The sequence below is a fragment of the Vulpes lagopus genome, chromosome 6 (assembly GCF_018345385.1).
Source record: "Vulpes lagopus strain Blue_001 chromosome 6, ASM1834538v1, whole genome shotgun sequence".
In the NCBI taxonomy this organism is placed as follows: Eukaryota; Metazoa; Chordata; class Mammalia; order Carnivora; family Canidae; genus Vulpes; species Vulpes lagopus.
The window spans coordinates 98,511,983-98,539,565 of NC_054829.1; the positions used below are offsets into that span (position 1 = coordinate 98,511,983).

The 27,583-nt window shown below is 36.7% G+C and overlaps 1 long non-coding RNA gene across 1 annotated transcript; it reads right to left on the reverse strand.

Moving 5' to 3' along the window:
- Positions 1-260: 260 nt before the first annotated feature.
- LOC121492780 lies at positions 261-27,558 on the reverse strand. The gene is made up of 3 exons (XR_005988272.1): positions 27,457-27,558; positions 11,025-11,114; positions 261-826 (listed from the first exon to the last, which is right to left on the reverse strand). It is a non-coding gene; the product is annotated as an uncharacterized LOC121492780 (long non-coding RNA).
- Between the last annotated feature and the right edge of the window lie 25 nt (positions 27,559-27,583).

Genomic DNA, 27,583 nt, shown 5'->3' on the forward strand with positions numbered 1-27,583 from the left:
ATGATTTTTTTAAAGATTTTTATTTATTTATTCATGAGAGACACAGACAGAGAGCAGAGACATAGGCAGAGGAAGAAGCAGGCTCCCAGCGGGAATCCTGATGTAGGACTCGATTCCAGAACCCCAAGATCATCCCCAGAGCCAAAGGCAGATACTCAACCACTGAGCCACCCAGGTGCCTCCACATGATGATTTTTAAATAAATAGTAATTACTCCTTTTGAATTTTATTTTGCTAACTTTATTTAGAGCCAGTGATAGAAATATCAGTCAGTGGACCTAGGTCCTGAAGTGGAAAGAGGATTTCTTTACCAATCAAAGAAGTAAGCAATTACAACATGGGAAGTACAAAGCCTTTGGGGTTGAGTTTAATGACTATAATTTGGAGAGGAGACTGGATGAATGATAAAGCATACAAAGGTAAGTGTTAGAGAAAAATCTCTGAAAGATGACTTTGTAGCTGTCAATGGAACCAAAGATTCTTCTCTGGAAGAGGAATGGTTCTTTCTGCAAATGCTGCCATTGACTCAAAATCAAGAGGCTCTGCAGAATTTACAAATAATTATATAAACACAAAGGTTGTCTACTTTGCTCTGAGTGGTTCACATTCACAAGCTCATTTAATTTTACCACAGCTCTGTGAGGCAATACCTTCCTAGATGTGGGAAGGGAGACTGTAGAGATTTTGTTCCCTCTCATAGTTCTATGATTCGTCAGTAAGAAGCAAGGAAATGCAGATCCATTTGACTTGAAAACTCAGGTTGTCATCAATCTTCTAGGTTTCCTCCCCAAGAACCAGAAGTTCACCAACAAAAAGTAAGTGCATTCTGTTTAAGAATAAAAATGAGATTTAAAAAATGAATGAGTTTCTTTATGGAATCATTGCCACACACACACAAAATCGAGTATCATAAGATATCACAATATTTATTCAGGATGGGTTGGGGAAAAAAAGGAGAAGATGGAAAATTAACTGTAAACTTGAGAAAACAAGAGACTAGAGGGTCTAAGCTTTTAGCTCTTTCATTGGCTATGGCCTTGTTGTCATGTTAAGATGAAAGGGTCACAAATGTGTTTCCTATCAAGATGTTTCTAACTGCAATGGAGCTATGTTTCTTGAATATTTTTCTTATAACACATTTTCTAATAGCATCATTTATCATGCAATTATGAAGTGTATAAACTATTCATAACATGTATTCATATTTTCTTTTCCAGAACAAGTTCAAGGATTTAGAATCTTTCTGAGGAAAGAAAAATGAAAAAAAAAATGGATTATGCAGGTTTCTGTGTCTCTCTGTGAAATTCTTTGACCTCTGTAGGAAGAAATTTAATTCATTATATAAGAAGGATTTATTGAGTAGCTACTGCTTTCAAGGCCACTTAACTAAACCCTAAACTAAAAACAAATTTTAAAAAGGAGAAGCTAGGTTTCTGGCCTTTAATAAATGTATAATCTTGTTCAAATGCCAATACAAAGGAACCATCTGACTATAAAAGCCATGAAGGACACATTGCTTTTCCATCTGCCAGTGTTTCTGATCCTCTGCCCAGCCTTTCCTTTCTCCACTAAGCCTAATAACACCCTGTATCAAAAAATGTGATATAATGTCCTTATATGGCATCTGAAAAAACTTCCCTCCTGATGTTTGGATAAATATATATAAACCCAATTTTCAGAAAATACTCATGTCTTCTATCCAATTTCATCCAGGTTTTGGTGAACACTTACTCTTTACCAAGTCTATCTCTAGAAAATTTCACATCCAGTATCATATTTACTTCTAGAGTGGCTTGATGTTAATACAGTCACTTCCATTTTACAAATGAGGAAATGAATAATCGGAAATACAAAATAAATTGCCCAAGACCATGCTGCTAGCTCATGGAAAAATTGAGATTTATACCTAGGGTTAAAAACAAAAACTAGGTTCAGTGTTCTTTTCCCTGCACTTTTGTACTTAAAGACAGGTGGTGGGTGTCATGCCCACAGGTTGGGTGCCCTGGGAAGCAGATTCCAAGATGGAAATTAGTGCCCAGGAAGATATTGCATAGTTCTCTTAGGATCAACATGAGCTGTAGAGGAGAAGAAAACTGAGGAGAGTGGGCTGTGAGGAAAGCACAAGATGTCAGAAAACAAGATGTAGAGCTTGCATAGGGATAAAATCTTGGGTGCACTGCCTCAGAGAGAGGGCTTAGATTTAGAAAAAGTGGTTCTCTGCACTAGGCAATTCCTAGAGAGGGCTAACAGTTGAGTTGTGGCCATGACATTCTCAACAGCTGAAGGAAATTCCCTCAGTCTTGGATAAGGGACTTTGATGGTTCTGAACAGCATTCACATCTTAAAGCTTTGTGGGTCAGACTCCCCCACTAATTTTTTGATGTCATTCGACTATTTTAATCCAATCATTCAATGTATCAACTTTTTAAAAAGGCATTTTATTTGCATATTTTTCCAGATAGTACAATATCCAATTAAATAAACAAGAATAAAACAAAAGTGAGAAAGTGTGGTCAAGAATTTGGTTAGAGACACAGAGTGCAGCGACTTATCTACAGTTGACTCTATTTTCGAAAGCTTTATTTTCATTCCTCTTCCATGACAGAAACATTGGAGGAAGGGGGATTTCATTTTCGTTTTGTAAGCAGTTACCTAGAATCTAGATTGCACCCCATAGAAAAGATTCCCACTGACTTTCAAGAGTTCTCTTCTCCAACAAATTTTACAACTCAAACACAAAAGAGTGTAATAAAAAGAAGTCCAAACTTGTATTCTGTATAATAGATTGAGCTAATATAGGACTCTTTCACTCAAGTTATAACAGATGCTAGATATGACCGAAAGAAAATGAAAACATTAATTCAAAAAAGATACATATAACCCTGTTTATTGCAGTATTATTTGCAATAGCCAAGATATGAAAGCAACCCAAGTGTCCACTGATAGATGAATGGATAAAGAAGATGTGACATATATGTATATATATGTGTGCGTGTATATATATATATAACAGGATATTACTCAGCCATAAAAAGAATGAGATCTTGCCATTTGCAACAGCATGGATAAACCTAGAGGGTAAGTGAAGTAAGTCAGTCAGAGAAAGACAATACCATATGATTTCACCTGTATGTGGAATCTAGGGGAAAAAAACCCAAAACAGACTTATAAATACAGAGAACAAACTGGTTGCCAGAAGGGTGGGGGATGGGCAAAATAGATAAAGGAGATTAAGAGGTACAAACTTTCAATTATAAAATAAATAAGTCATGGGGATGAAAAGTACAGCATAAGGAATATAGTCAATAATACTATAATAACATATGGTGACAACACTTATTGTGGTGAACAGTGCGTAATATACAGATGTGTCACATCACTATGTTGAATACCTGAAACTAATATAACATTATATGTTAATTATACCTAAATAAAAAATAAAGTAAGTCTCTTTTAAGTGACATAAATGCAAGATAAATGATAATAAAACATTTTAAAATACATTCAAAATTAAGAAAACTTCTCAGCGCTAGAAATACAGAACTCAAAACCAGACCAATAAGTAAGCATCATGTGTCTCTTTTCCTCCATGTGGGTATCAGAACCAGGCATTGTGCCTAACAGGATACAGGACATGCTTCGTGGATACAAGAATTACAGCCACAGTCCCAGGGCAAAGTGCTGTTTCTTAGCTCTTTACAAAAAGTCTGAACCAAGAAGGAGTGACCCCTTCTTGAAAAGATTACAGAATCCCTGACCTGTGCATACTGAGGGACGTGCCTAGAAGGCACACTCTTACAGGCGGTGGGTGGGACAAGGGAGCTGAGAAATCAGAAACCCAATCCTTCAGTGTGTAAGGCTAGGCAATTCCAATTCGAAAAATTAACACAAAACTATTTCAGTACTGGCAAAACATAGAGCTCAGGCACAGGTGACCAGGAAACTATCCCCCAGAGATAACCTCACATGAGACAGACAGGACTTCCATAGGAACAATTTTTTTCAAAAGATGAGTTCACAAACTTACCAAAAGAAAAAAAAAAAAAAAACCTTGAAGGCACAAATTACCACAAAGCATATGACAAATGCAATACGCCAGAAAATTCATACCACAGAAACAACAAATAATAGAAAAACATGGACAAATCCTCAAATAACTATGTTTAAAGTGGTCAAAAAAGATAACAATGGTAACAAATCTAAGCAAGAGTAAGATAAAATGGAAAATGAACAGGCAGGCTTCAGTTAAGTAGAACTAAATGGAAATCTTGAAATGAAAATATGAGTATCAAAATTAAAAATAACAAGTCAAATTTAGGTTAAAAGCTTACTAGGTATAGTAGAAGGATTTAGTGAATTGGACGCTAGATTTGGAGAAATCATTTTGAATGCATCAGAGAAGGATCAAGAGATAAAAGGTATTAAAGGGGAGTTAATAGGGATGCCTGGGTGGCTCAGGGGTTGAGCATCTGCCTTCTGCTCAGGTTGCGATCCTGGGGACCTGGGATCAAGTCCTGCATTAGACTCCTTGCAGGGAGCCTGCTTCTCTCTCTGCTTTTGTCTCTGCCTCTCTCTCTGTGTGTCTCTCATGAATAATAAATAAAATCTTTAAAATAAATAAATAGTTGTTAATAGACAAGAAGGACAGAAGAAGTTCCGTAGACATCCAATTGACTTCCAGAAGAAGTAACAGAGAAATGGAGGATAAGTAATGTTCAAAAACGTAAACTATTTTTGGTACAAACATTGAAGCACTATACACACAAGGTCCTAAGCAGAATTAAAACCTTTTTAAAAGACAAAATCCATATCTCAATTTGCTGCAATTGGAACCATAGATCAGCACAGAGAGACACAGATAATGATGTACAGGATTGGGGGGCATCATACATATGGTGACTGGCATTAGGAGAGTCTGATGCAGGAAGAGAAAATGAATTTGTCTAGTCCCAGTGTTTCTTTTTTTTTTTCTTTTTTTTTTTTTTTAGTCCCAGTGTTTCATACAAAATTTCATCCTCCTTTAAAACAAAACAAAACAAAACAAAACATTCTTCTAAAGCTTGCTTAAGTAAATCCTAGGAATGCAACAGTGTTCAAAGGTGAATTATTGGTCTCTATCCTAAGTATTTACAATACCCAGTTCACACTTTACCCTCCTAATGGAGACGGGTGCCCTGGGACTTCCTGGGGTTATCTGACCAAAATGTGTATTACATGGGAGCTGAAAAAGACCATTGTAGCTTTCTCACTTTTTGCTGGAAGGCTTCCTCCATTTCATAAAAAAACTCAATCTATAACCAAATTAAACTGTTTAATTCTCTGACAGGCAGTTGAAAACATGATGTGCATCTTCTTACATTTCATTGATGACATTCACAATATATGTTTTATATGTCCCTCATTTTATTTTATTTTATTTTTTATTTACATATGATAGTCACACAGAGAGAGAGAGAGAGGCAGAGACACAGGCAGAGGGAGAAGCAGGCTCCATGCACTGGGAGCCCGACGTGGGATTCGATCCCGGGTCTCCAGGTTCGCGCCCTGGGCCAAAGGCAGGCGCCAAACCGCTGCGCCACCCAGGGATCCCATGTCCCTCATTTTAAAATTGTATTGACTTTCTGATATACAAACTGCTGTCTCCAAGAAGAAGCTGAATATTCCATTTGATCAAACTCCTACAAATCTCAGCCTTCAGGAGATGTAAAACAAAGTTGTCATCCCTCCCAATCTACTTCATATTGTTCTACTCTTATTAGACCATTTAGATGGAGTAGTTTGACAGTTGAAAACACTACCACTTTTTAATTATTAGTGTGCAAATATTCTTTTAATTCAAAGATTTTTCTCCCAGGAGAGGTAGTCTATAAACAGCTCAGCAATTTCCCTAAATTTTCCTAAATTGTCTAAATATGAAAAATTTCAAATTGATTATCTCAGAGGTAAATGAAGGAGGCTGAGCAAAAACCAGGCAGCTTCTAGAAATCTTTATAATCTATTGTCTACTCCAGAGGTGCAAATTGTCCTTCAGTATCTCAACATTTTTCTTGCTTGTCAGAGTGCAGTATTTCTCTGTACTTTAACATTTAAGGTGCACTCATTCATTCCAAAGGCCATAAATCCTAACTTTTTTTTCCTGTAGTCTAATTCACACAATGGTTGCTCTGCAAGAACAGTCTCAAAAGTGATCTATATACACCTGATGTGGTACACATAATGATGCCTGAAGTACAAAAACTAGGAATTTTATTTGTATTTCGTTTTTTTTAAATAATGTAGTACATTTAGCACTAGTGACACAAGCCCCTCATTTAGTGCAGAAGACAATACAGAAAGTAGCAGTGCCTTGAGGTGAGTATGGGGAGTGCTCCCTAGAGTCCAATGGTAGGAACACACACCCATACATTTAGAGGCCACGCCTACTTTAAACTAAGCTAATCCTCACACAATAGATGATAAGTGCTTTAGAAAGATTCTTGCAAAGAAACAGCTAATTGAAGAGAATGCTAGCACAACTTACCTGACATGAAACACATCTCCACATTTTTTAGCAATATTTGAAATCATGCAATACCCAACCTTAATTAATAAATATTCACCTGCTATAATGAAAAAGCTTGAAATACATCTTCTGAGCTTCCTTGCTTATTATCAAAGCACAAAATTCATTATAACTTTGAGGAATGTCTTTCTGTGATGCCAAAAATGACCAGAACAATATAAATAAATCAATATGATGATAAATCATTGTTCTTTCCACTGTTAGCACATACTGTTTAAAGATGAAGAGAAATAATGTTATAGACTTAAAGAAATAGACATCCCTACTATGCTCAGCTTATTGTATTTGCTAGATTCTCTTTCAATGACAAAATACACATAAAATTACAATTTGTGACCCACAGCAAATATCATTCTCAATGGGGAAACATTGGGAGCCTTTCTCCTAAGATCAGGAACAAGACAGGGATGTCCACTCTCACCACTGCTATTCAACATAGTACTGGAAGTCCTAGCCTCAGCAATCAGACAACAAAAATGAAATAAAAGGCATTCAAACTGGCAAAGAAGAAGTCAAACTCTCCCTCTTCGCTGATGACATGATACTCTACATAGAAAACCCAAAAGACTCCACCCCAATATTGCTAGAACACATACAGCAATTTGGCAGTGTGGCAGGATACAAAATCAATGCCCAGAAATCAGTGGCATTTCTATACACTAACAATGAAACTAAAGAAAGAGAAATTAAGGAGTCAATCCCATTTACAATTGCACCCAAAAGCATAAGATACCTAGGAATAAACCTAACCAAAGAGGTAAAGGATCTATACCCTAAAAACTACAGAACACTTCTGAAAGAAATTGAGGAAGACACAAAGAGATGGGAAAATACTCCATGCTCATGGATTGGCAGAATTAATATTGTGAAAATGTCAATGTTACCCAGGGCAATTTACACGTTTAATGCAATCCCTATCAAAATACCATGGACTTTCTTCAGACAGTTGGAACAAATTATTTTAAGATTTGTGTGGAATCAGAAAAGACCCCGAATAGCCAGGGGAATATTAAAAAAGAAAACCATAGCTGGGGGCATCACAATGCCAGATTTCAGGTTGGACTACAAAGCAGTGGTCATCAAGACAGTGTGGTACTGGCACAAAAACAGACACATAGATCAATGGAACAGAAGAGAGAATCCAGAAGTGGACCCTCAACCTTATGGTCAACTAATATTCGACAAAGGAGGAAAAACTATCCACTGGAAAAAAGACAGTCTTTTCAATAAATGGTGTTGGGAAAATTGGACACGCACATGCAGAAGAATGAAACTAGACCACTCTCTTGCACCTACACAAAGATAAACTCAAAATTGATGAAAGATCTAAATGTGAGACAAGACTCCATCAAAATCCTAGAGAAGAACACAGGCAACACCCTTTTTGAACTCAGCCACAGTAACTTCTTGCAAGATACATCCACGAAGGCAAAAGAAAGAAAAGCAAAAATGAACTATTGGGACTTCATCAAGATAAGAAGCTTTTGCACAGCAAAGGATACAGTCAACAAAACTAAAAGACAACCTACAGAATGGGAGAAGATATTTGCAAATGACATATCAAATAAAGGGCTAGTATCCAAGATCTATAAAGAACTTATTAAACTCAACAGCAAAGAAACAAACAATCCAATCATGAAATGGGCAAAAGACATGAAGAGAAATCTCACAGAGGAAGACCTAGACATGGCCAACATGCACATGAGAAAATGCTCCGTATCACTTGCCATCAGGGAAATACAAAACAAAACCACAATGAGATACCACCTCACACCAGTGAGAATGGGGAAAATTAACAAGGCAGAAAACCACAAATGTTGGAGAGGATGTGGAGAAAAGGGGAACCCTCTTGCACTGTTGGTGGGAATGTGAACTGGTGCGGCCACTCTGGAAAACTGTGTGGAGGTTCCTCAAAGAGTTAAAAATAGACCTGCCCTACGACCCAGCAATTGCACTGTTGGGGATTTACCCCAAAGATTCAGATGCAATGAAACGTCGGGACACCTGCACCCCGATGTTTCTATCAGCAAAGTCCACAATAGCCAAACTGTGGAAGGAGCCTCGGTGTCCATCGAAAGATGAATGGATAAAGAAGATGTGGTCTATGTATACAATGGAATATTACTCAGCCATTAGAAATGACAAATACCCACCATTTGCTTCGACGTGGATGGAACTGGAGGGTATTATGCTGAGTGAAATAAGTCAATCGGAGAAGGACAAACATTATATGGTCTCATTCATTTGGGGAATATAAAAAATAGTGAAAGGGAATAAAGGGGAAAGGAGAGAAAATGAGTGGGAAATATCAGAAAGGGAGAGAGAACAAGAGAGACTTCTAACTCTGGAAAACGAACTAGGGGTGATAGAAAGGGAGGTGTGTGGGGGTGGTGACTGGGTGGTGGGCACTGAGGGGGGCACTTGATGGGATGAGCACTGAGTGTTATTCTATATGTTGGCAAATTGAACACCAATAAAAAATAAATTTATGGGATCCCTGGGTGGCGCAGCGGTTTGGCGCCTGCCTTTGGCCGAGGGCGCGATCCTGGAGACCCGGGATCGAATCCCACATCAGGCTCCCGGTGCATGGAGCCTGCTTCTCCCTCCGCCTGTGTCTCTGCCTCTCTCTCTCTCTCTGTGACTATCATAAATAAGTAAAAATTAAAAAAAAAAAAAACACACAAAAAATAAATTTATTTAAAAAATTACAACTTGTGAGCCATTAAAGGACAGATGAACTACAGAGGATATTTTCTCAATAGTAAGTATCTTATATCACCATCATTTGAAGAACAGTAACAAAAATATGGTATTTATTAACCCCTGCTATAGTAGACACTTTGGTGTTCTAAGAAGAAATCTAGGTCTCAGAAATGGCCAAACATCTGCAATTCAATCACTGCATCCTTCACGGGAAAGCCATTGCAACAAATAAATGATGCCAAAGATGCCCAAAGTGCTGCAATCTCAATATCAGATTAAGTTTGTTTGTTTGTTTCCAATGGGACCTTTAAATTTAAAGGTATCTACACGGTAGATATAATGACTTTAGGAATGGCTGTGAAAATCCTTTGTTTCACAGAGTTTACTTGTCATCATGTGACAAAGCACATATCAGAGTGACAGAACTTCAAGACAGCTTACATATTTTACTTCTCAGAAAGAGAAAAGTGTTCCAAATTTGCTTTCCTTCTGCGATATGGAGACTGTTGTAAGGCAGATCCTGAAAACAAACAGGTGTAACCTGTCCTTCATAGGTAAAGGTGACATTTTTACAAGGAATAAGGAAGTAGCTATTTCACAAAGGATAACAGGTATTAGAGAACATTTGAAATAAATAATTGAAGTTATTTCTCTCACCATTTCTTTTGCTGAAAACAATGAGCATCATATAAAAAAAATCCATCTACATTTTAAAAATCTGGTAACAGAACTTTCCAAAGTTCTGAACTTTTGCAAGGTTTTGTTTTGTTTTAGAGAGAGAGAAAGCGTGCATGTGTGAGTGTGGTGAGGGGCAGAGGGAGAGGGAGAATCTTAAACTCCCTGCTGAGCATGAAGCCTGATGCATGCAGGGCTCAGTCTCAATCTCATGACCCTGAGATCATGACCTGAGCCAAAATCAAGAGTTGGCTGCTTAACGGACTGAGCCACCCAGGCACCCTTGAAAGGTTTTGAATTCGTTTGTTAATTTTTTTTTAATGCAACACCTCTTACAATTAACTTGAAAGAATAATTGATTTACATCTGGGAGATGGAAATTTACTACAGGAATTGTTTTAAAACAACAGAATTTCACAAAAACAAAACAAGACAAAAAAATTTTTGAGTGGAAGCCCTGACTTAAGTAAACACAACCAGCATACATCACTTTTATTTGTGTTTATGGTTTCTTTCTGCAGTAACATTGTTAGCTATGAAAGCCATTTGAATGATTTTAATCATCTAACCATTTAAATTTTAAACAAACTAAGCCAAATAATCACTTTTGTAAAACACAACTAATTACAGGTGGCTCAGCAGGTTAGCCCCTGCCTTCTGCCCGGGATGTGATCCTGGAGACCTGGGATCTAGTCCCACATCAGGCTTCTTGCATGGAGCCTGCTTCTCCCTCTGCCTGTGTCTCTGCCTCTCTTTCTCTCTGTGTCTCTTATGAATAAATAAATAAAATCTTAAAAAAAAAACACACAACGAATTAAACCAAGATTTTTTAATAGTTAAAGCTATTCATTCACATTGCTTTCAAAATACTGTTTTTGGTACCATTAATAAAGTATATTCTTTTAAAATTAATGTTTATTCCATCTTTATACTTAAAATGCATTTTTGAAATATTTTAGAATATATAAACTACTACTTCTATATAATATATAAATATACATACGTTATAGTTAAGGACTTAAAGGTATTTACGATAAAGATCTGAAATCCCAAAAGACTGGCAGTGATTTCTGACTATTCTTACCCACTAGACGCCTCTGCTTCAAGTTCGTTTGGGGGTGTTCATGCTCTTGACCAGCAGGTGTCAATATCTGGAAGTGTGGCTGCATTCTTCCTGTAGGCAGAATGGAAATCTTATCTCACACAATAGAAAAACTCCTCTGCTGGTACCAGAAATGCCAATGACTCCAGCCTGTTCCCTTGGCAAAACAACATTTTTAGGGCCTATTTTCACTGAGCAAAGATGGCAGCCTAACTGTGCATTTTTGCATTCATATTTATTTAAAGGGTTTTAAAAACAGAAGTTTCATTGGACTGCGAGAGGTATTAAGGGAAAGTGGACATTGAAACACCTTGTCATGAACCAACTGATTCCTGAGGTGGGTTTGGGGCAATAAAATAAGTATGTGCTGTAGAGCAAGAGATACCTGGTTTCCAATCCTCTTAGACCTTGTGTTCAATGCCCCCAGACAACCAATCTATAAAATGTGCACAATTATGCCCAAATCACAGGATTTTGGACCAAGGTCACTTCAGGAATGAAAATTAATTACTTCAGTAAGAATATATTCAGTGTCTAGACATTTCGATCTCCTATCTCTCTTTCCCATCTACCTACCTGTACACACATACAGCCTTTTTGAGATATAGCAACATGCAATAAATGGCACATATTTAAAGTGTACTACTGATGACCCTTAAAATATGTATACACTCACGAAACCATCACTACTATAAAGATTAATGAGCATATCTATCACCCCTAAAAGCTTCTTTTTGCCCACATGTAATATGTCCTTCCTGTCCCCTTGGTATCACCGGACAACCATTGATTTGCTTTCCATCACTGTGGATTATTTTGTGTTTTTAGAATTTTGTGTAAACAACCTATAAAATATATATCCTTTTCTTTCTGGCTTCTTCTACTCAGAGAAATAGTTTTGATATTCATGCATGCTGTGGTTCATACCTTTTCATTGCTGAGTATTATTCAGCCATATGGTTATACCATAGTTTGTATACCCAGGATGTTCATTTGGATTGTCTCCAAATTTGGGCTATTATAATAAAGCTGTTATGAACAGAGGTATCTAGGTATTTGTGTGGATGTGCGCCTTCGTGTTGCTTGGAATGAAATGGAGTGGAGTGAAATGTCTGGGTCAGATGGTAGGTGTATGTTTATCTTTTCAAGAAGCTACAAACTGCTTTCCAAAGTAGCTATACCATTTTACATTTCTACCATCAGTGCAGGACCCTTCCAGTTGCTCCATCTCCTGCTCAACAATACTTGGTATGTTCAGATTTTTAAATTTTATACATTTTAGATTTTTAATTTTAGATACTGTCACTTTGTTTGCATTTCTCTACTGACTACTGACGTTGAGCATATTTTTATAAACTTATTTGCTATCGAAATATTTTCTTGGGTGAAGTGTCTATGTAAATCTTCCACTAGCTCTTTATTGGGTTGTTTGATTTCTTATTGTGACCTTTCCATGTTAATATATTCTGGGTCAAATCCTTTATTACATATATGATATACGAATATTTTCTTGATGTTTGTGACTTGTTTTTTTTTTTTTCATCCACTTAATGGTGTCTTTCTAAAAGTAACAGTTCTTAATTTTGATGAAGTCTGATTTATTGGGTTGTGGTTTTTATTTTTTCAAGGGTTATTATTTGGGCATTGTATCTAAGAAAACTGTACCAAACCAAAGGTCACAAAGATTTTTCTCCTATGTTTTCCACTAGATATTTTTTAGTTTTAGGATTTATTTTTTTTTAAAGATTTAATGGCTTTTTTTATTTTTTTTAATTTTTATTTATTTATGATAGTCACACAGAGAGAGAGAGAGAGAGGCAGAGACATAGGCAGAGGGAGAAGCAGGCTCCATGCACCGGGAGCCCGATGTGGGACTCGATCCCAGGTCTCCAGGATCACGCCCTGGGCCAAAGGCAGGCGCTAAACCCCTGCGCCACCCAGGGATCCCTAGTTTTAGGATTTATATTTAAGTTTATGATCCATTTTTGAGCTAATTTTTATATATTATGTGAAGGAGGAATTGAAGGTTTGTTTCTTATTTGGCATGTGAATATCCAATTTTTCCAGCTTCATATGTTGAAAAGAGTAACTTTTCCCTATAGAAATATCTTTATACCTTTGTTGAAATCAATTGAATGCATATGTGTGGATCTTTTGGATCCTCTGGACTCACCATTCTGTTCCAATGACCTATTTGTCTATCTTCACATAAGTAGCACATTGTCTTGATTACTACAGCATTATAATACGTCTTGGAATCCAATATTATAAGTCTTCCAATTTTATTCATTTTAATTTGTTTGGCTACTCTAGTTCTTTGCATTTCTATATGAATTTTAGAATCAGCTTATAGAAGGGCATTATATAATATTGTTTTGGTATTTTGATTGTGATTGCATTGAATCTATATATTGCTTTGAGGGGGATTGACATTTTAATATTGAGTCTTAAGATCCAAGAACACAATACATCTCTCTTTTTAATTAAGACTGCATTCATTTCTCTCAACAATTTTTTATTACTTTTTGCTGTATAGAGCTTGCACATTTTTTGTCACATTTTTTCCTAGGTATTTCATATTTTAATCCTACAATAAATGATGTTTTAAATTTTAATTTCCTTCTTTGTTTAGAGAGTGAGAGAGAGAACAAGCACAAGTGCAAGTGAGGAATAGGAGGGCAAAGGGAGAGGGAGAGAGAGAATCTTAAGCAGGCTCCATGCCTAGTGCAGAGTCCAAGGGAAAGCTCTATCTCATGACCTGAGATCACAACCTGAGCCAAAATCAAGAGGTCAGAAGCTTAACCGACTGAGCCACCCAGGTGCCCCTAATATTTTAATTTCTGATTGTTCTTGCAAATGTCAACAGAAACACAACTGCCTTTTGAATATTCATCTTATATCACGGAAAACTCTACATTTATTTTTTGTAGATTATGTTGGATTTTCTACGTTGAAGATTATGAAGTCTTTGACAAAAGCTAATTTTGTTTCCTCATATCTAATATGAATGTCTTTTATTTCTTTTACCTGCATTTATTGGATTGAACTTCCAGTGCAAGATTACATATGAAGAATGAGAAGAGACATCCTTAGAAAGAAATAGTAGCAGGCTTCTCCTTGTGTAGAATGTTAGATATGCGTTTTTCTTAAGCTATCCCTTATAAGATGGAGGAATTTCCTTTCTACTATTAATTTGATGAGATTTTTTATTCTAGCAACTACTTTTCCTGTATCTATTGAGATGTTTGTGTACCTGTTAGTATGGTGAACTGCATTGATTTTCAAATATTAAGCTAACCTTGCATCTCTGGGATAAACCTCTGTTAGTTATAATGTATTACCACTTTTATATATTATTGGATTTGATTTACTAAATTTTGCTAAAAATTTTTGCATCTTTTGAAATATAGTGTTTTACTTTTCTTACAATGCATTTTTCTGGTTTGGGTATCAAAATAATTCAAGCTCCAGAGAATGAGTTAGAAAATATTTCCTCTTTAATTTTCTAAAAGAAGGCATATATAATCAGTATTATTTCTTCCACAAATGTTTGATAGAATTCACCATTGAAGATATCTTGGTGCGGGTCTTTCTGTCAAAGTTTTTAACTTAAATTTAAAATTATTAAATAGACACAGGGATATTTGTATTACATATTTATTTTTCAGTAAGCCTTGGTAGTTCACATCTGTCAAGGAATTTATCCATTTTCTATAAATCATAGAATGTACAGAAATAAAGTTGTTTATATGATTCCCTATCATCTACCAAGTATCTGTAAAACCTGTATGATGTCACCTCTCTCATTCATGATATTGGTGACTCTCATATTCTTTGTATTTTTTTCTTTTTCTGATTAGCGGCAAGAGATTTATCAATTTTATGGATCTTCTCAAAAAGCCAGATTTTGGTTTCATTGATTTTCTCGGTTGTCTTTGTTTTCTATTTCATTGGTTTCTACTCTGATTTTTACTTTTCCTTTCTGCCACCTTTGGGTTGCATTTGCTCTTTTCTTCTCTCACTACTTTCTTAAAGTGGAAACAAGATTGAGAGTTTTTTTTTTTTAAAACAGGCATTATGTTCTATAAATTTCCCACTGAGTAATGCAGCATTGCAAATATATTGATATCCTCTGTTTCAATTTTTATTTCCTTTCACTCCATATGCTCTAATTTCGGCTCTAATCTTTCTTTGACCTGCAGTTTATTTAGAATTATTTTATTACATTTTTAGATATTTGGGGGATTTTTAGACACCTTTGTATTACTGATTTTATTTTTTTTTTCAGTGCAAAAAAAAAATGCTTTTATTATACCATGGGGCCAGGACCTGTGGGCAGAAAGAGCCACACTGGGATTGTAAGGGTTGCTTTTAGTCTTTAATGAAACATCAGCAGTAAGGCAGCCATGAGTTCCTTGAGGAATGTCATATTCTTTAGTTCACTGGGGTTTATCAGTGGGCTGCAAGTTCTAAGGAGACTTAGTTTTAGTCAAATAAGATACTTTGTATCACTTGAATCCTTTTAACTTTATTAAGACTTGTTTATGGTCCAAATATGACCTATCTTAGTGAATATTCCCCGTACATTTGAAAAGAATGTATATTCTGTCATTGTTGAGTGGAATATTCTAAAAAATACCTGGTAGGTCAAGTAGGTTGACAGTATTGTTTACGTCTTTTGTATCCTTACTGGTTTTATCAATTATTGAGAGAGGGATATAGAATTCTCTGATTATCATTGAGAATATAACTATTATTTCTATTTGCAATTCTACCAGATACTGTTTGGTAGATTTAATTTATTTTTTTAATTAAGTTTGTTTTTTGTTTTTTGTTTTTTTGTTTTTTTTAAAGTAGGCTCCATGCCCAGCATGGAGCCCAACACTGGGCTGGAATTCACAACCCTGAGACCAAGAACTGAGCTGAGATCAAGAGTCAGATGCTTAACTGATTAAGCCACCCAGACACCCCAAATGTTAAAACTCTTTTATTAATGTATAAACACTTAAGATGGTAAAGCCTTTTTGATGGATTGACCATTATGGAATTGATCATTATGAAATGGGCTTTTTATCAAAAGCCATGTCATTTTGTCTGAAATCTACTCTGATATTAATGCACACCTGCTGGTGATGAATTCTTTCAACATTTGTATATCTAAGATGTTATTTTACCTTCATTTTTTAGAGAGGTTATTTCTGAGTACAGAATTCTAGGTTAATGGTTTTCTTCTTTTACTACTTTAAAGATCTTGCTCCACTCTCTTCTGGTTCAAATTGTTTCTTTTTTTTTTTTTTTTTTAAGATTTTATTTATTTAATCATGAGAAACACAGAGAGAGAGGCAGAGACATAGGCAGAGGCAGAAGCAGGCTCCCTACCAGGAGCCTGAGGTGGGACTCAATCCCAGGATTCTGGGATCACAACCTGAACCAAAGGCAGATGCTCAACCACTGAGCCACCCAAGTGCCCCTGTTCGAATTGTTTCTGATAAGAAACCTACTGTCATGCTTGTTTTTTCCTTCTGTACATAATTTAGAGGGGTGGGGTTGCATTTAAGACTTTATCTTTATCATTGGTTTTGATTATAATGATTTTTATCCATACTTCTTGTTTTGAAATTTGTTTTTTTCTTTTCCTCGGGGTGTTTTTGTGTTGTTTTGTTTGTTTTGTTTTTAGCTTCATGTGCCTATTGACTTACAGTTTTCATCAAATATGGAAGTTTTCAGTCATTATTTTCTCAAATACTTTTTCTGCTTCCCACTTTGAGAATGCCAATCACATGTATTCTAGACCACTTGAAGTTGCTCATCTTTTCTTTAGTGCTTTATTTTAGATGGTTTCTACTTCTGCTTTTTCAAGTTTACTAATCTTTTTCTTCAGTAAACTCTCATCTTCCATTAATACCATCAGAGTACAGTCAATTCTCATTATCCATGGATTCTGTATTTGCAAACTCACTAGTCACTAAAATTTATCTGAACCTCAAAATCAATTCTCATTGCACTTCCATGGTCATTCTTGAACATGAGCAGAACAGAAAAAAAAAAAAAAGTTTTTCAATGAGTGCATTCACTCCTTCTTTTTTCAGGTCTCATACTGCAAACAAGTATTTTTTTTCCAGTTCACCTAATGCCATACTTCTTACATTTTCGCACTTTTTGTTGGTGATTCTAGCGTTAAAAATGCCCCCAAGAATAGTCCTGAAGTGCTTTCCAGTGTTCCTAAGCACAAAAATGTTGTGCTGTGCCTTACAGAGAAAATATATGTGATAGATGAGCTTCATTCAGACATGACATATGGTGCTGATGGCCTTGAATTCACTGTGATTGGTCAATGAAAGTTTTATGACCAGAGACTCATAGGAACTCAATCCTATGCTTTCCCTAGAAGCAGCTGTTAATTACTTACTAATTCAGTGTTTATAACAACTATATAGATCCTAACTACCAAAATAATAAGAATCAACTGTATTCTTCATCTCAGACACAATTTCATCTACTTGAAGTTTCCATCTCTAAAGTTTGATTTGGGAATTTTTTATATCTTTCATTCCTTTATTTAACATGTTCAATCATCCTAGCTTCCTGAACATAGATAATATACTTAAAATAACAGTCTTCATATTTTTTTCTACTAATTCTATCATCTGTGTCATTTCTAGGTCAGTTACTATTGATTAATTTTTCTCCATATATGGGTTGTATTTTCCTGTTTCTTTGCATATCTGGAGAATTTTCATTAAAAATAAACTGTGAATTTTGTCTTCTTGGGGGGTTGATATATTTGTGTCCCCATAGATATCCTTGAGCTCTGTTCTGGAATAGAAGTAAGTTAGAAATGTATGAGCCAATGTGATCCCTTAGAGTCTTGCTCTAAAGCTTTGGGTAACATAACTTAAAAGCTCAAAAGCAAGACTTGAAAGGATCAAACTGTTTCCAAGTAACTTAACATACTCAGAATAATATTTTTCATCAAGTCCTCAGTGTCAATGTACTTAAAGTTCTGAGCTAAACATTGTGAAGAACTCAATAATCCCTGCTTTCTATGGCTTCAGATGAAAGATTCATTTTGCAACATCACTGTACAAATTTAGATCATAGAAAGTTGAACACTAACTACCTAATCCCCTGTTTTACAAATACAGAAAATGACTCATAAAAGTTAAATGACATTGTCAAGGTACCACAGCTGGTTATTGGCAGGGCTGGGAAGGAATCCTGGGATGAATTTCCAGTGCTACTTTTCCTTCTACAGCAATGCTCTTTTCACTGCAATTGTGTCTGTACTATGTTATTAGCAGGCTGCACATCTACCTGCGTAAAATGCTAAGTACATTATGTCAGGGTCCCAATATGAAGCAGACAGAACTAAAAGTTTACAGAGCTAAAAGAACTTTATCAAAAAGAATCTAGTAAGAAGAGCATTCACAGAGATGTATACAAGGTCAAGAAAACCAATAGGATGTAGTGACTGAAATTGTGGGAATCTCATAGCAGCTTTAGGACCATGGAGTTAAAACAAAAGTACAGACCTCTACAGCAAGAGCTATAGCCATAGAAGAAAAGCCCACCAACAGCATCTGTGGATGTAGGAGAACACAATTAATTCCTGTCTAGGAGAGAGCAGAAGAATGAACACCCCCCACACCTCTGATCTCTGCCCTGAATCTCTAACCTTCCATTGGGGTTTCTCACTGACCAAACCCAGCAAAAGCCAGAGGGAAAAGGAATCCATAGAAGTCAGCCTCCTGGGACATGAAAAAGAGAAAATTAGACAGTGAATCTGAAGGAGAAAGGAGAAGAAATACTATACCAAATTTTACGTAAGCATGTAAAAAAAATCTGCAGTCACAGAAATGTCAACGAGATTGAAAATGTCAATCAATCATTTGAGGACAGTCAAAACCATTTTGTGAAACCATTTCTACTTTTAATGTGTTCATAAACCCTTTACCTTAATTGTTCTTTTTCACTTTTTAACTACAAAAGAAATGTCTATGTTAGTAATTTTTCATTAAGAAGACATAGCTAATGAAGTAAAATGACAACAGGATTCAATAGGTATTGTATTCCCAGAAGACCTTACATTTTTTCACATTCACCAGGAAGGATCTTTTAATTTATTAAAGAGTGTCTTTCTTGATAGAATTAAAAATCAATTCAAAGTGTCATCTTTGAGCACTCAGACCAATTCACCTAGGTCTTGTCATTCAGATTTAAAAATGCCACTGTCCTATTTGTTTGAAATCTCAGGTTGAGGAAGTATAATCTACACAAAGACAGAGTAAACCTATATACTGCCTTCCAGATCCTAGGGAACTCACAGTTTATACTTCATACTTCATAAGCTAATTGTTTTATTCTACTTTTGACTCAATATATTCTGATCAAAAACAATTTGTGGCATCAAGAAGGTTGTAGGTTGGGACCATTTACTTTCTTAAGCATTTTTAGAAATGCTTAAAACTTAGTATCAATCCAGAGTGCCTGAGGAGCTCAGTCCGTACAGCATGCAACTCTTCATCGTGGGGTCATGAGTTCAAGCCCCATGTTGGGCATAGAGCCTATTTTTTTAAAAAAAGTCTGGAAAACTTGGTGGCAATCCTTTATAGTTTCAGATTGCAGAATAATACACTCAGGTTTTTCAAAATAAAATTTTTGCAGAATTATCATTCAAACATGTCTTGTGTTAATTGCTTATCCCTTGGAGGCTTTTTAAATGGCTATATCATGGTGAATTATGCTGGCAATAGAAAGATGGTTCATTTATAAGGTTCATATAAATGATGCATTGAGAAAGGGTTTTTGTTCTGGTTGATAAAAGTTAATCAAATGCAAGATGGCATAGAGCAATTCAGCATAAATCTTCCACAGAGCACTGCTTACATCTCCCATCTCCCAGGTAGGGAGAACATTTATCTGACTCTTCTAAACTGTCCCAATAAATCTTTGATTAGGAGAATCATATCAAAGTAGCTGACTAATGACTTGTTTTTCAGAAATCTTCTAGTAAATATATTATAAATGGCATCTGAGCTCTTCAATAGCCTGAAAACAGAGACATTTAAAACTGAAATGAGAATCACAAATGAGTTAAAGCTGGAAAGGATTTTCTCAAATACAGTTTTCTTCTAATAGCAGAGAACCAGCCACAAGGCAAAGGGAAAGGAAAATAGCAGGTCAGGTTCTACAGTGCTCTCAAACTCTCAGATTTCAGTCGTTTCAAGACCTAGGTTGAGGGACACCTGGGTGGCTCAGCAGTTGAGCATCTGCCTTTGGCTCAGGGTGTGATTCCGGGGTCTTGGGATCAAGTAGCACTTCAGGCTCCCTGCAGCACTGCTTCTCCCTCTATGTCTCTGCCTCTCTCTCTCTCTCTCTCTCTCTGTGTGTGTGTGTGTGTGTGTCTCATGAATGGATAAATAAAATCTTTAAAAAAGGAAAAAAAAAAGATCTAGGTTGAATAACAGATTTCTTAGTGGTAGTACCTATAAGATCAGTGGCAAAAACTCTATTAAATGGTTTCAGGTACTGTCCAAAGTTTGAGACTAAGTACTAATTTCCAAAGTGGCTTTCTTTTCCTCAATTTAGAACCCTCAAGAGGAAACCAAAGCTCTCTGTATAGAGGGAACTTAACCAAAAAGGAGTAGATAGCTCCTGTTTTGAGGGCAGGAATGTCTACTTCAACAAACTAGTTTGTGCCTCAGTCAAGCTGGCCTCAGCCATACTTTTGTGCCTGACTACATGATGTCAGATTACTCATGTTTTAAAAATTGCTCAAACAGCATTTTGACATAATGTGTGCCCTATATGAATTGAATGAGGTGCATGATGCTGAGAGATATTTTGATATCTATGTCTTGGCATTTTGTTTTTGTTTTGTTTTTTTTGTTTGTTTTTGTTTTTTGTTTTTGTTTTTTGACTAGAAACCCATATAACTACTGCTTGTCAGAATGCCTGGTAATCAAGATCTATCTGTCCACTTCCCTTTTTTTACTCTCCTTCACAATTCCAATACTGGGTTCCAATATTCCAAATGCGTTTTTTTTTATTAGAATAGCTACCAGTTATAGAAGGTTTTCAGTGTGCTTAGGATTTATTTCTCATCTATTATATTGAAGCCATAAAAAAACAAGTCTTTGGGTTGGGTACCAGTTATTCTATTGGTGAGTAAACTGAGATTTAGAGGGCTTAAGGAACCTCACTGAGGTCACATTACCTGTAAGAGACTGACATGGAATATGAACTTAGTTTTGCCTAAATTTGAAACCCATGTTCTTTCCATTGCATATTTCTTATTAAACTGTTGAAGGTATGAGATGCTAAAATTCCTGATTCTGGATATAATAAAGTGCGGCAATTAAAGATTCTCACTTACAAGACTCAAATTTAGGGAGATCAATCAAATGCCTATTTTAAGTAACCAAAAATTTCAGGGGCACCTGGGTAGCTCAATCAGTTAAGTGTGTGCTTTCGGCTCAGGTCATGATCTCAGGGTCCTGAGACTGAGCCCAGTGTTGTGTTCCCTGCTAGGCGGGGAATCTGCTTCTCCCTCTCCCTGGTGCTCTGTCTCTCAAGTAAATAAGTAAAATCTTTACAAAATAAAAATTAAAAATAAATTAAAAAAATAAAAACCTGAAAATGTCAAAAACATTGTAATATTCCCTGAAATTTACTTTTTTTTCCTTAGGTCTGATGGAAGTAGACTATATGCAATTACAAATCCTAATCTGTAGATTCATAAAAGATAGTCCCAATATGTAACTCTAGATGGCACAAAGATGTTCTTACCAGGGCACGGTCCCACCTAAACACTGCAATTGTTTATTTGTTTAACATGTCAGAAAAAAATTAACAAGACATTAAATCCTCTTAGCAACTATACTTCATTTTAAGTCACCTTTTCTTGTGTGTAATTTATTCAATTAAAAAAACAGTGGTAGCATTTTGAGAACTAACTACAAAGGAAAGGAACTAACGGGTCATGATAATAAAGTGAAATATCCTTATGTTCGTATTTTATGGTTTGACTGCAGAATAAAAAAAGCTATTAAATAACATTACTTACCTATCATATTTACAGAGATTCTATGTATCTTTAAAAAGCAGGGTAACATTTCTCCACTTTTCTCTCTCCCATTGCATTTAATTAAAATGTGATCTTTTCTAAATTGACTGAGTCACTTGGCTCTGCTGTGTATATTTCAGGCTCCACGCATAAATTCTTGACCAGATTTCCATTTGGGGAGGATTAACCATTTTGCAATCTAATTTCCTTCCAGCAGAATGCCTCTGGTCCTTTGTCAATATTCGGGTGGAAAAAAAAAAAAAAAAGAGATCTCTAAGGGTTTAACGCTCTCCATAGATGAACTCTCAGGTTAATCTTCTTGATTACTTTCTTCTCCCTACCTCCACCACCTCCACCAGGAGAGTTTACATATGGACAATTTCTCCTCAGATGGATAAGGATTGCATTCTATCATCCCCAATAAGTCCAGCCTTTGCCACACATGGCTTATGCCAAATTTCATCAGACAAATTCAGATCTCGCCAGAATTGTAGTCCAAGGGATTTTTCTGTTGGACAAGAATCTGGGCTAGTGATTTCAAATTTCAATCTCATTGCTTTCAGGTGCCATGACTCTTAGTGTTGGAAAACTTTTAGAGATCTTTTAGGTCAATGCCTTCATTTTTTAAACAATGACACTGAAATCCAGATAGGTGAGATTGAGATGTCATAAATGATTTAATGATAAAATCTGGACCACAGTCCTTATAATATGTGTCCAATAATTTCTCTACATAACTGTGCTGCCTCATACATATGACTTTTCTCACTTAGAAAAATATTCACTTTCAACCCATGGAGGTAAGTTAACTGAACAATTACTCTTATATTTCATCTATACTAAAACACAATTTTCCACTTTTTAATACCTCAAAATAGTGATGAGTCTTAGAGGCAATGGTATCTTAATGCTTCTGTAAGCTGCCTGGTGTCAGTAAAGATGTTAAATGTCATTACCTATTCATACCTAAACTTGGTTGATGCTCTGGTGGCATAACTGGACAACTACAACCCCTTGACATTTGACTGAAAAAGCTCTGTAAGAACTTTTGAGGAATTAATAGAAGACTTAGTTGTTGAGTTTATTGACTTTATCTGGTAATATCAAGAAATACACAGCATCAAAACTTGCAAGACGAGTATGTGAAGCTTGATGAAAATCCTCCAAACAACAATGAAGTGCTCTCAAAAGAACTGCTACATCAACATTGCTCTTAATAGCACAGAGAACTACACTGTGGGAAAGCATAAGCATTGACAAGTGAGCCATAAGATGATTCAGGAAGATAAAGGAACATTTTAACTAATATATTTGGCTTATATGTTCTATTTTATATATGTATAAGAGTGCTGTATAACCAAAATCATATAAAATCAATGTAAAAATGATTTTTCAATAAATTTAAAATAAAAATTTAAATCTGAGTTCAATTTTCAGTGTTTTTTCTTCTTTTTTACTGGTAAATAGAATAATGATGTATCTCGCAATTAATGGCAACTTGGATTTAGTAAAAAAATGTGCATATTTACTTTTTAAAAAAGATTATTTATTTAAGAGAGAGAGAGAGCATGGGGGGGAATGATGTAATAAAAATAATGCTTTTGGGAAAAGCATATCACAGCATGCAGGTGAGGAGCAGTGAAGAAAGGGTCAAACTGGAGTTTGGAAGATCAACAAGAATATAGTTCTGAGCATGTGACTGGGGCACAGGCAGTAGCAATAGAGGAGAAAGAAGATACATGATGATTCCTATGTATCCATTCTGGGTGACTAAAAAATCATATTATTACTGATAAAGAAATGAGAGGAATAAGACAGAATGATGAGAAATTAAGAACTATTTGCTAAAATAGAAAAATCTTATGAGTAAGAATTTCAAAGGTCTATAAAAAAATCCTTCAATCTTTAGATGATTAATTTTTATAATTATTTATTTATTTAGCTAACTAGAGAGAGTGTGTGTGCATGCACCTGCGTGGAGAGGGAGGGGTAGAGGAAGAGGGAGAGAGAGAATCTCAAGCAAGCACCATGACAAGCATGGAGCCCCATAAGAGTCTCCATCTCACGACCCTGAGATCATGACCTGAGTCAAAATGAAGTCTGACACTTAACTGACTGAGCCAATTCTTCAAACAAAAAGCAGTATTACATTTTATAAAAGAAACCAATAAGCTCAGAATGGCCAGAGGAAATGTTGCCAATTAGCCTAAAGAGTTTAAACATTTCATAAATGTTAAAGAAATGAGAAATAAAAATGTAGACCACTGGTTCACTCTATTTGCTTTACTTTATGTCAAAGTCTTGACTATATATTTGTTTTTCTCTCAATGGGATACACTGTAATCTCATCTTATGTTGAGTATGAATCTGATACTCTGCTAAAGTAATGGTAAGTTGCATTTCATCTCAACATGAGGCAGGCAGGAGTTCAGTAGGATCAAGCATGCTGCCAGGGACTTGGAATGGGACCATCCTGTGATGGAGGACAGATACGGCGGTCTGAGAGAGAGGTGAGGAAAAGAGATTCAGTGGCAGGCACTGGCAGGAAGCCTAGCCTAACAGCCCAGTAGATGGCGGGAAAGACGATGAGCAGGTAGATAGTGCCAGTCAATGTCAAGCCTGAAAGTGTAGTTATCAGCAGGTTCAGGTAATGAAGGGGAATTCCCTAGGCAAGCAGGCAGCATCAGGAAGTCTGCCAGCTGATGGAAGTTGCTCGAATTCCTTCAGGTGGAGAATGCACTACCTAGGTGAGGCAGAGTAGAAGCAAAGCATGACTCAAATTACAGGTATCAGGTAGGCTGAGACCCCGGCACATAGAGGGAAATAAGGATCCGGTTTCGAGAATGGGAACAGAAGGGAAACACCAAACTCCTGGAATCAGACAACTATAAATACTGGAGTACAAGGAATTGGAACTCTGCATAAAACAGAGATTATGCTGTTTTCAAGGAACCTATCATGTAATGGAAACTCCTACCTAATAGGATCAAGCTGTTTAATCTCCCCAAACCTCCATTTCCATGCCTATAAATGGGGACAGTTATTCTTCTCTCATTCTAGTTCTAAGATATATTGTTCAAATGAAAAAGAAAATCACAAAATTATATTTATTCTATGACTCCATTTATAATAAAAGTCTGCATCCAAGCTTTTGTGCGAACATATGTACACACACATATACACAGTCACACGCACATAGGATCTGGAAACACATTCTAGCGCTATTAATGGTAACCATGGAGATGGGAACGGGAGGAGAGCTTTCAGTTTTATTATAAACAGTTCTGTTTCTTTAAATATTTTGCAATATGCACATGTTTAATATATTACTTCTCAAAGAAAACACATCTTAAAATATCTAGCTCAGAGGATTATCATGAGGTTTCAACAGAATAATGTTTGTTCCTGAGGTGTGAAACACAGGGACAATCACAGAGTTAGACCCCACAAATGACAGTACTGTTGTCATTGTCACTGTTGCTGCTGCTGTTAAAGGGTGGAAAGGAAGAGGACTACAGGAAAGGGAAATAAAGGCAGAAGCATAGTTAAGGACATAAACAAGCTATATTTAGACATTAGCACTGAAAAGATTGTCAAGTGACTGACATGTGTTAAGCAGGGTGGAGTCCACCTGGGAAAGTTCCATGGCAATGAAGGAGATTGAGCAGAATTCCTAGGTTGGGAAGAGATGTGGTTTGCTAGCACAGTGAGGCATGAGAATTATCAAAGTGGGTTAGAGTATCTAAAGATTTCAGGCTGCCAACATATCTAAGTCCACTTTCAGGTTAAGATCATGTCAGAGCCTTTCTCTTCTGAGATGAAAAAAATCCAGCAGGCAGCAAGAAAGATCAGATATAGGCCTCCCAGTGGAAACATATAAGGAAGTGAGAGAAATGTGGATGGATTTATAGAGGTTGGTATCTTTCCCCAGGTAGTCTGAGAAGAACCCAGGGCCAGCACTGCAGGAGGTTAGCCAACAGACAAGGAGATGAGTGCCCCACCTGCTGTAGCACGTCGTACAAAATACGCAGTCACTGGGGCTTTGTTTATGTGAGGTCAAAATATTTCATCCAGCTCCACCATACTTCCATCTCCCTCATGGGGGTGGTAGCAATCTGGGTCCATGCTGTCCCCAAACACCTGCTCATCCAGAAGTTACATGTGTGCACTACTGTGGCCTCATTGCCAATTATGTCTGCTTTCTTAGCGTAGCTTTTCTGGGCAAGCCTAGTGTGGTGTTGTGGACTACATGTTCATGTCCTCCACAAATTCACACATTGCATCCCTTACCCCCACTAGGAAGGTAAGAGGAGATGTGGCCTTTGGAACGTGAACAAGTTATGTATTAGAGTTTTCTAGAGAAACAGAACAAAAAGATTAAAGAGAGAGAGAAATGGAAAGAGAGACACATTCATTACAGGAAATGGCTCACATGATCTTGGAGGCCAAGTCCATAATCTGCTGTCTGGAAAACCAGGGGAGCCTGTGGTATAATTCAGTCTGAGTTCAAGGGCCTAAGAATCAGGAGCACTAAGATCTGAGGGCAGAGGATGGACATCTCAGTTCAGGTGGAGAGGGAATTTAACCTTTCTCAGCCTTTTTGTTGTGTTCAGACCCTTAAGAGATTTGATGATGTTCACTGGCATTGGTGAGATTACTCTTCTTTACTCACTCAATCTACCAATTTACATGCTGGTCTCTTCCAGAAACATCCTCACAGATGCACTGAGAAATAATTTTTTGCCAGATATCTGAGCATCCCTTAGCCCAATCAAGTTGACACATCATAGGTCACAAGGTGGGGCCCTCGTTTTAAGATTAGTGCTCTTATAAGAAGAGCCACAAGAGTGCTTACTTCCTCTCTTTCTTGGCCATGTGAGGACACAGCAAGAGAAGCCATCTGCAAACCAGGATGTGGGTTCTCACCCACATGGGTGAGACATGGGTCTGCCTGCAACTTGATCTTGAACTTCTCAGAATTGCAAGAAATGGCATTTTGTTGTTCAAGCCACCCAGTCGATGACAATGTTAGTGCAGCCCTAGCGTACTAAAACACGGTGAGAATGGGTTTCTGTTCCTGATCATCCACAAGGGTCTTTGATTTGCACTATCATTATCAGGACCCTTGACCAAGTTTTTGTGACCCACCACTGATGACACGAGCACATTACTAGGGAACTGGCAATCAAGGCTCCCTGGTTCTTCTAAGCCTGTCCAAAATGTTGTTCCCTTTCTTAGTCATCAGAGTGCCCTACTGAAAAAGAGTTCATGCAGCTTTTTAATCACATTTTCTTCCTTGAAGCACAGCCTGTGCCATAGCCTTCCTTCCCCCAGACTTTCTCATCTTACCTTCATGACTTCCCACCTTGCAGTTTCCAGGTCACTTGCAGCTTTTCCCTGTGTCAACACACTGAAGTTCTTATGCAGTGGGCATTCATCCAAGGGATCCACGTGGGATCACTCACTGGCTGGTGCT